The 9672-nt window shown below is 49.6% G+C and overlaps 1 pseudogene; it reads left to right on the top strand.

Annotated features, from left to right (window-relative positions):
* The window catches only part of LOC134443861 (arf-GAP with coiled-coil, ANK repeat and PH domain-containing protein 3-like), a 70058-nt pseudogene extending 63971 nt beyond the window's left edge, over positions 1–6087 (top strand).
* Positions 6088–9672: the final 3585 nt, after the last annotated feature.

Below are 9672 nucleotides of genomic sequence, written 5' to 3'. Positions count from 1 at the left end.
CAGAACAGAATGACGTGTGACATATGCTCTTTACTGCACCCTACTGTACTACACATCCCTACAGTGAATGAAAAAGCTAAGCCCAAAGCTGAAACCGCCACTTTAAGTAATGCAATGGTGAATGCGAGTGACCCAATGGGGGCCGGTACATCAGGCAAATGCACTCTAGCTATAATACCAGTTAAAGTGAGGATGTCAGATAGTGGCAAAGTAGTAACAACCCATGCATTTCTTGATCCTGGTAGCACGGCTACGTTCTGTACAGATTCGCTAAAAGAAAAGCTGAGCGTACCTGGCAAGAACATTTCCATCATGCTGTGTACAATGGGCCAGGAGAGCAGGGTGCCCAGTAGCATAGTCTCTGGTCTGGAAGTAAGCAATATGGAAGGAACGCAATACCACAAACTTCCACCAGTGTATACACAAACACACTTACCTGTGACAAAACAACACATACCAAAACAAGAATCTGTTGACAAATGGAAATACTTACATGGAGTGAGAATTCCACATGTGGATGCTGACATTGAGCTGCTAATAGGCACAAATGCAGCAAACCTCATGGAGCCTATGGAGGTGATAAACAGTAGAGGCACAGGCCCATATGCGTTTAGAACACCCATAGGGTGGGTTGTGGCTAAGCTCACACAAGAAACGTCTCGTAAAGGACAGAGAACCCACACTGCTGTCACAACAAACCACATATCTATAAGAGACATGAAGGAGTTGATTGAGCAGCATCACAAAGATTCCCCAGAACTGGCAGCTACAGAGAAAAGCTCAGTGGTGTCAGTTGTCGATCAGCGAATGCATACAATGGAAACTGGAAATGGAACTTCAAAGGAAATTGTAAATAGCCATTATAACTTACCCTTGACATTCAAAAACAAAACCGTGACAAATGATTATGATCAGGCCCAACTGCATGTTGTATCCCTGAAAAGAAAAATGGAAAAGAATGGAGAGCACCATATGAAGTGCACAACCTCTTTAGAGGGAAAGGTAGGAAGGAGTCAGACAGACATAGCTCCATCCAATGACCATGTCACCCAAAGTGGAAAGGTGAGGTTCAGTGGGCCACACCATGGAATACATCACCAGAAGAAAGGTGATCAGATGACAAGCATCAAACAGAGTAGAAATGGAAAGACAAAACTGGAAAAAGCACATGGTGCAATTTGTGACCTGAAGGCAAGCTCTCTCTTGAACTCAAACACTCGGCCAAATGGTCCAGAATTCCTCAAAGCCCAGAAATCTGAACGACCCAGGTCTATACTTGCCTTACAGAAAGAAAAAGAAATGGAAATGGAAATGGATGTTCTCAAAATGAACACATGGACGAAGGAGCAGCACAAATTCTCCCTGTTGAACCTAAGACAAACTGGAAAGGAAATACTTACCACAAAGAGCCTTGCACCTGAAAAGGAAAACCTGTTGGAAAGAAAATTGAAAGCAAAGAAAAAATGCAAACCTACTGATTCAATAACATTGAATGAAATCAAAGATGCAGGAAATACATCCACTAGGCCTACTAGTTGTCCACTTTCACTACGCACAGTAGATGTAAATAGGAACCAGTACAATACTCAGCAGACCGCTTATGGAAAGTATGGGTTAGGGAACATACAGTATGCATGCCCAATCTTACCAGATAGAGTAGAGATGGTTGAGTTTGAATGAAGTTGCATGTGTGATGATGGTGTGTAAATTGCTGTCCCTATTGCTACTAGGACCCTTTGGATGTGGGATGAGTGATTGACACTATGAAAAATGTATGTGGCATGATACCTGTTGCAACTTTGAAATAGTACAACTTTGAACTTTAATCAGTTACCTTTTGATTGAATATGAATGTGACATGAACTATGAACTTGAATGAATGAATGTGATGCAATATGGATTAACCTGAATTGGTAACCTGAATCATTGCTTTGTCTGAACTCTCACGTACACTGATGGATCCAGTCTTCACATGCGCACACTTGGATCATGGACTCTGTAGATCTTCGGATCTATTCGTGCACACATGAGCGTCACATTTCGTGCACACATGAGCGACGTATCCATACACAGACATTACGCACCACATACACAACTTGGACTCATGAATTATGCTTTCATGCATATGAGCTGTGTGCGTAAGCACTACAAGAAAGACTCTAACGTATATGAGCTCTTGAAAGGACATTTTTGCACTTAAGGACACTTGAAAAAGAAAAAAAATACAAAAAAAATATAAAAGGGAAAACTACAAAAAAAATATATAATTGTGTTGGAAATAACTTGTACATATGATGACTTATGGAAATAATTTGTCTGGATTATGATTGTTTATTTTCTTTATGGCTCCTTAGTTGTGTTTTTGTTTATTATTGTACCTTGCCCGGTACCAATAAGGGGGCCGGTGTGTAGGAGCCATTTTGCACATTTTTGTTGCCTGACACCTGCTGGCCGAATTTGGAATGACGTTTCGAATTATGTGGCATTTGGTGGCCTTAATTGAGCCAGGTGCCGTGATTGAGTCATTGATGCACCTGCACCTTTAATTAGGTAGCGTGTGTGTGGAAACAATGTGTTCTGAACTGTGAATGCTTGTGGAAAGTTTGGATCTAGAATTGGAAGACGCCAGCAGGCATAAGGGTTTTAATTTATTTTCTTTATTGATGGTCATTTTTGTTATGGACTTATTATTTCAGTAAACTTTATTTTGTGACAAACTTATATGGAAACCCGATTATTTTACCTTTGGAATAAACCATCAAATTATTAAGACCACCTCAAGGCGTCCATAGAAGTGACTTAGAAGAAGACACTACACACACACACACACACACACACACACACACACACACACACACACACACACACACACACACACACACACACATAAACACACACACCCAGTTGGGCTTTCATATGTGAATTGGAGTTTCCCAGTTGGGCTTTCTTTCCTTTTTTCCCATTTACATTTCTACAGTTAGAATTTGGTACCTTCTAAATGACATTTCAATGTTCAATACTTGGGTATAAGCTCTTTGCCTTAGTTACTGGAATGCTGCGTTTAACATTGAAGTCAATGGCAGTGGCATCGCATGGGAGTTATGGAAGCCCAGATGTCATTCATGCTTTGCTGGCTGTCAGCTGTGTCTGTTTGTTTGGTCTGGTGACCCACACGTCACTCTTCAATATACCCGGAGATTTCGATGCCATGTTTAGGTGCTTTGCTGGTATTGACAGTCTAACTCGCCAGACATAACATCCCATTCATTTTCATTTTCACTGGGGTTTTATGTCTGGTGAGTTAGAATGCCGATACCAGGTGTGTGTGTGTGTGTGTGTGTGTGTGTGTGTGTGTGTGTGTGTGTAATAGGTGTGTGTGTGTGTGTGTGTGTGTGTGTGTGTGTGTGTGTGTGTGTGTGTGTGTGTTGCATGTGTGTATGTGTGTGTAATAGGTGTGTGTACGTGTGTGTAATAGGTGTGTGTTTGTGTGTGTGTGTGTGTGTGTGTGTGTGTGTGTGTGTGTGTGTGTGTGTGTGTGTGTGTGTGTGTGTGTGTGTGTGTGTGTGTGTGTGTGTGTGTGTGTGTGTGTGTGTGTGTGTGTGTAATAGGTGTGTGTGTGTGTAACAGGTGTGTGTGTGTGTGTTTACAGGTGTCAGTAGTGACAGTGGTCTGGGTGGCAGTAACGATGGCAGCAGTGTGTGTGTGTGTGTGTGGTGACTGTGCGTGTTTGTTTGTGGTGATTGTGTGTGTGTGTGTATGTGTGTGTGTGTGTGTAACAGGTGTGTGTGTGTGTGTGTGTGTGTGTAATAGGTGTGTAATAGGTGTGTGTGTGTGTGTTTACAGGTGTGTGTGTAATAGGTGTGTGTGTGTGTGTTTACAGGTGTCAGTAGTGACAGTGGTCTGGGTGGCAGTAGCGATGGCAGCAGTGTGTGTGTGTGTGTGTGTGTGTGTGTGTGTGTGTGTGTGTGTGTGTGTGTGTAACAGGTGTGTGTGTGTGTGTGTTTACAGGTGTCAGTAGCGACAGTGGTCTGGGTGGCAGTAGCGATGGCAGCAGTGTGTGTGTGTGTGTGTGTGTGTGTGTGTGTGCAATAGGTGTGTGTGTGTAATAGGTGTGTAGCGAAGGGGAGTAGAGTTGCCCAGCTGGGACTTGAACCCAGACCTTCTGGGGTAGTAAACCGGGGCTCTGACCGCTACACCAAAGAGCCAGGCTCGTTGGCATGTTAGTCAGAACACACCCACAACCCTAGTGATGGTCACTCCATCACACTGCCTTCCCCTTCGGGAAGCGCACCCGTGCGCTTCACACACTCATGGTGTCCCTCACGCAACTGCCCATCATGCTTCTCCCATCCAGTGTGCCCCATCATCAATGCTTCACCCATCACTGGGGTCCCTCACACCGGGGTCACCAATCCTGGGGGTCCCTCACATGGAATTACGGCTTACACACAATGGGTACGCTTCCGATGGCCTCACAGTACCATCCCACTTCTGACACCATTTGTAGCGAAGGGGAGTAGAGTTGCCCAGCTGGGACTTGAACCCAGACCTTCTGGGGTAGTAAACCGGGGCTCTGACCGCTACACCAAAGAGCCAGGCTCGTTGGCATGTTAGTCAGAACACATCCACATGATGTGATGGTCACTCCATCACAGTGTGTGTGTGTGTGTGTGTGTGTGTGTGTGTGTGTGTAATAGGTGTGTGTGTGTGTGTGTGTGTGTGTGTGTGTGTGTGTGTGTGTGTGTGTGTGTGTTTACAGGTGTCAGTAGCGACAGCGGTCTGGGTGGCAGTAGTGATGGCAGCAGTGTGTGTGTGTGTGTGTGTGTGTAATAGGTGTGTGTGTGTGTAACAGGTGTGTGTGTGTGTGTGTGTGTGTGTAATAGGTGTGTGTGTGTGTGTGTGTGTGTAATAGGTGTGTGTGTGTGTGTAACAGGTGTGTGTGTGTGTGTGTGTGTGTGTGTGTGTGTGTGTGTGTGTGTGTGTGTGTGTGTGTGTGTGTGTGTGTGTGTGTAATAGGTGTGTGTGTGTGTGTGTTTACAGGTGTCAGTAGCGACAGCGGTCTGGGTGGCAGTAGCAATGGCAGCAGTGTGTGTATGTGTGTGTGTGTGTGTGTGTGTGTGTGTGTGTGTGTGTGTAATAGGTGTGTGTGTGTGTGTTTACAGGTGTCAGTAGTGACAGTGGTCTGGGTGGCAGTAGCGATGGCAGCTGTGACGTCTTGGTCTTCGGATCCGTAGTGGACAGTGTCACCGAGGAGGGTGAGGAACCATTTTTGTAGTTCAATAGCCTACTCTTATAATGAGTTCCAATGGGAGAAAATTATTATCATTAGAATCATTAGTATTGATCCAAAGTTCTTCCTGTATAAGTTACGTCACTCCGCGGCCATCTTGTTGACGCCTTCGGGGTGCTATTTCGCGATTAGTGAGACCAGATCTGAGAGTCAATGGGAAAAATGAATGGGGAAACTGAGTATAGGACGGGAGGGAACCCAGCGGTTTTGAAAACCATATGGTTGAAACACAGTGAAAAACTGATCAATCTAGACTGCTTGGTTGTGTCATATGAGTCAAAATAAAGCTTTTTAAGCCACTTTTATCACAGTTTGTTTGGACAGAGCGCAGGCACAGTAGTTCCATAACGGCACGAGAGCAACGGCTTTTCACAACTGAGCATGCACATCATTCTTTTAAAATGACAGCTGACCTTTTGACCCCTGACCTCTTGACCTTTGACCTATTGACCTTTGACCTTGTGTGACCTCCAGAGTGTGAGGGCTCGTTGACGTCTAGCGAGGAGACGGAGGCGGAGCTGGATCCCTCCGAGGTGTCGGACGTCGAGGACTCACGCCATGGCCCGCCCCTCTGCCCAGAGACCACGCCCCTCAGCCCTGATGCCCCGCCCCTCAGCCCTGATGCCCCGCCCCTCCCCTGTCCGGGTCGGCTGCTGCTCAGGGCGTCGCTGCAGCGGAACATCCCCGTCATGGCCGACGCCCTCGCACACCGGGCCGACCCGAACCACCTCAACATGGAGGAGGAGGGCAGGACGGCCCTTATATACGCAGTCACAGGGGTGAGGAGAGGGGGATAGAGAGAGGAGAGGAGAGGAGAGGAGAGGAGAGGAGAGGAGAGGATGGGAGAGGAGAGGAGAGGAGGAGAGGAGAGGTGAGGAGAGGAGAGGAGAGGAGGAGGAGGGAGAGGAGGGAGAGAGGGAGAGGGAGGAGAGGCAGAGGAGAAGGAGAGGAGAGGAGAGGAGAGGAGAGGGAGAAGGAGAGGAGGGGAGGAGAGGGGAGAGAGGAGAGAGGAGAGGAGAGGAGAGGAGAGGAGCTGAGGAGGAGGAGAGGAGAGGAGAGGAGAGGAGAGGAGAGGAGAGTAGGAGAGGAGGAGATGAGGAGAGGAGAGGAGGAGAGGAGGAGGAGAGGAGAGGAGAGGAGTAGAGGAGAGGAGAGGAGAGGAAGAGGAGAGGAGATGAGAGAGGAGAGGAGCGGAGAGGGAAATGAGGACGGAGAGGAGGAAGAGGAGAGGAGAGGAGAGGAGAGGAGAGGCGAGGAGAGGGGCGAGGAGAGGGAAGGAGAGGAGAGGAAGAGAGGAGAGGAGAGGCGAGGAGAGGAGAGGAGAGAGGAGAGGAGAGGCTCGGAGAGGAGAGGAGAGAGGGAGAGGAGAGGGAGAGGAGAGGAGAGGAGGGAGAGGAAAGGGGAGGGAGAGGAGAGGAGCGGCGAGGAAGAGGAGAGGATGGGAGAGGAGTGCGAGAGGGAAGGAGGAGAGGAGTGAGGAGAGGAGAGGAGAGGGATAGGGATTAGGACGAGGAGGAGTAGGGACGAGTGAAGGCGAGTGGAAGAGGGGGGATAGCCGAGGAGAGGAGTAGAGGAGAGGATGAGGAGAGGGGGCTCCGAGAGTAAGGGAGGCGCAGAGGAGGAGGGAGAGGAGGAGAGGCGAGGAGAGGAGAGAGGAGGAGAGGGAGTCGCGGTTGAGGCGAGGAGAAGGAGGTGAGAGAGGAGAGGAGAGGAGCGGATGGAGAGGGATAAGGAGGCGAGAGGAGGCTGGAGCGGGAGTAGGGGAGGGAGTTCGGTGAGGAGAGGTGGAGAGGGAGGAGGAGAAGGAATAGGAGGAACAGGAGAGGACGAGGAGAGGAGTAGGAGAGGAGAGGAGAGAGGAGGAGAGGAGATGAGAGAGGAGGAGAGGAGGAGAGGAGGAGGAGGGCAGGGAACACCGGCTGATATACGCAGTCACAGGGGGAGTGCGGGTGAATGTGAATGAGGGTTGAGAGGAGAGGGAGGAAGAAGATGATTAGAGAGAGGAGGAGGAGGAGGGCCAGGACGGGGCCCTCCTTATTATACCGCAAAGTCACAGGAGAGGTTTAAGAGGAGAGGGAAGAGGAGAGGGGGATAGAGAGTATGAGAGGAGAGGGAGGAATAGACGAGAGGAGAGGGGGAGGATACCGAGAGAGGCGTAGGGAGGAGGGCGCGAGAGGAAGAGGAGCAGATGAGCCGGAGGAGGAGAGAGGAGGGCCCAGGACCGGCCCTTATATACAGGCAGTTCACAGGGGTAAGAGGGCGAGGAAGAGAGGAGAGGGGGGGATAGAGAGGCGAGGCGGAGGAGAGAGATCTTGCGTGAGCGTGATTGGTACGGGGGTACTAGAGACGAGGGGAGAGAGCCGAGGCAGGACGGGACCCACGCAGCGCCCGAGGAGAGGAGAGAGGGAGGCAGGACGGCACCCTTATATACGCCAGTCCGACCGGGGTACTAAGATGAGACGGGGAGAGTGACGCGGCGGGATTAGAGAGGAGCGGGAGGAACTCCGATGAGAGAGAGGGAGAGTGGGGAGAGTAAGACAAGAGAGGCGGAGGTGAGAGGAGTAGGAGACCCGGCCAGCGGGGACGCAGGAGAGGAGAGAGGAGGGCAGGACAGCCCTGATATACGCAGTCACAGGGGTAAGGAGAGAGGAGGAAAGGGGGATAGAGAGAGGAGAGTCGGTCGATCGGTTGGGTGATTATATCACGCTGCAACATTAGTTTACCATGATTAGATTTATTGGCAATATTTTAACACTTTGCCTCTCTCTATCTCTCTCTCCCTCTCTCCCCCTCTATCTCTCTCCCTATCTCCCTATCGGTCCCGTCGTCGTCTCCCTCTCCTTCTTCTCGGGGTGGCTCCGGGGTCTCACCTCTCGTCCTTCCTTCTATCTCTCACTCGCACCTCTTCCGTCTCTCTTCTCTTAATCCCTCTCCTCTCCTCGTCTCTCTCTCTCTCTCTTCTCTTCTCCTACTTTGATCTATCTAACCCTCCATCTCTCTACCCCCCTCATTCCTCTTTCCCTTCCCTCTCCGTCGTCCTTCTCATCTCTTTCCCCCGCATCTCCTCTCTCCTCTCTCTTTTCTCTCTCTCTCTCAATAATATCCCTTCCCTTCCTGCTATCTCTCTCTTCTCTCTCTCTTCCAACTTTTCTACCTCTCTCTACCCCTCCCTCTCTCATCTCGACCCATCCCTCATGCTCCTCTTTTCACTCTCGTCTCTCCTTCTCTCTCTCTCCTCCACGCTATTCTCCGTCTCTCGTCTTCCTCTCATCCCTTCTGACTCTCCCTCTCTCAGCTCTTAACTCCATATCTCCTACCCTCAATCTCTCTACCCCCTTCTCTCTCTCCTTCTCTCTTCTCTCTCTCCTCTCTCATCTTCCCGTACTTCTCTCCTAATCTCCTTCTCGCCTCCCTCCTATTCGCTCTCCTCTTTTCGACCTCTCGCCTCTCTCTCGTCTTACTTCTCTCTCTCAATACCTCTTCTTCTCGGCATTTCTCTCCTCTCTATCCTCTTCTCTTTAAGCTCTTTCTCCTTTTTCTCTCCATCTCTCAACCCCGCACTCCTTTTCCTCTACTCCTCCATCTCTCTAACCCCCCTCCATCTCTCCTTCCTAACCTCTTCTCTCCCTCTCTCTCTCTCTCCTCCCTCTCTTCCCTCGCCTCTCCTACCTCTCTCTTCTCTTTCTCTCTTCTTTCTCTCCTCTCGATCTTCTGTTCTTTTTCCCTCTTCTCTCTCTCTCTTCTTCTTCTCTTCCTTCTAATCTCTCTCTCCATCTTCTCTTCTCTCTCACTCTATCTCTTCCTCTCCTTTCTCTCTACTTTTACTATCTACTATCCCTCTATCAGGGTTTCTCTGCTTTGCGTCCTGTGAGTTTCTTCGTTCAGAACGGAGGGAAAAACGTCAATTCAGAGAGCGACGCGACGGGCAGAGGACCCCTTACCTCACGCCCACACACACACAACACACGGGTCCCACAACCCCCACACACACACACACACCACACACACACACCACACACACACACACACACACACACACACACACACACACACCAGAGGGCCCCTACACCACACTACACGCCTAGCACACACAGGGCGCACACACACACACACACACACACACACACACACCAGAGGACCCCTTCACCACGCCACACACACACAAACAACACACAGGGTACACACACACACACACACACACAACCACAACACACACACACACACAACACACACACACACACACACACACACACACACACACTCACACACAGGGTACACACACACACACACACACACACAAACACACAGGGTACACACACACACATTGTGTCACACACACACACACACACACATCACACACACACACACACACACACACACAC

Source organism: Engraulis encrasicolus, unplaced genomic scaffold (genome assembly GCF_034702125.1).
Source record: "Engraulis encrasicolus isolate BLACKSEA-1 unplaced genomic scaffold, IST_EnEncr_1.0 scaffold_37_np1212, whole genome shotgun sequence".
Lineage (NCBI taxonomy): Eukaryota > Metazoa > Chordata > Actinopteri > Clupeiformes > Engraulidae > Engraulis > Engraulis encrasicolus.
Note: the sequence above shows the minus strand (reverse complement) of the source record. Positions and strands in the feature narration are given on the sequence as shown.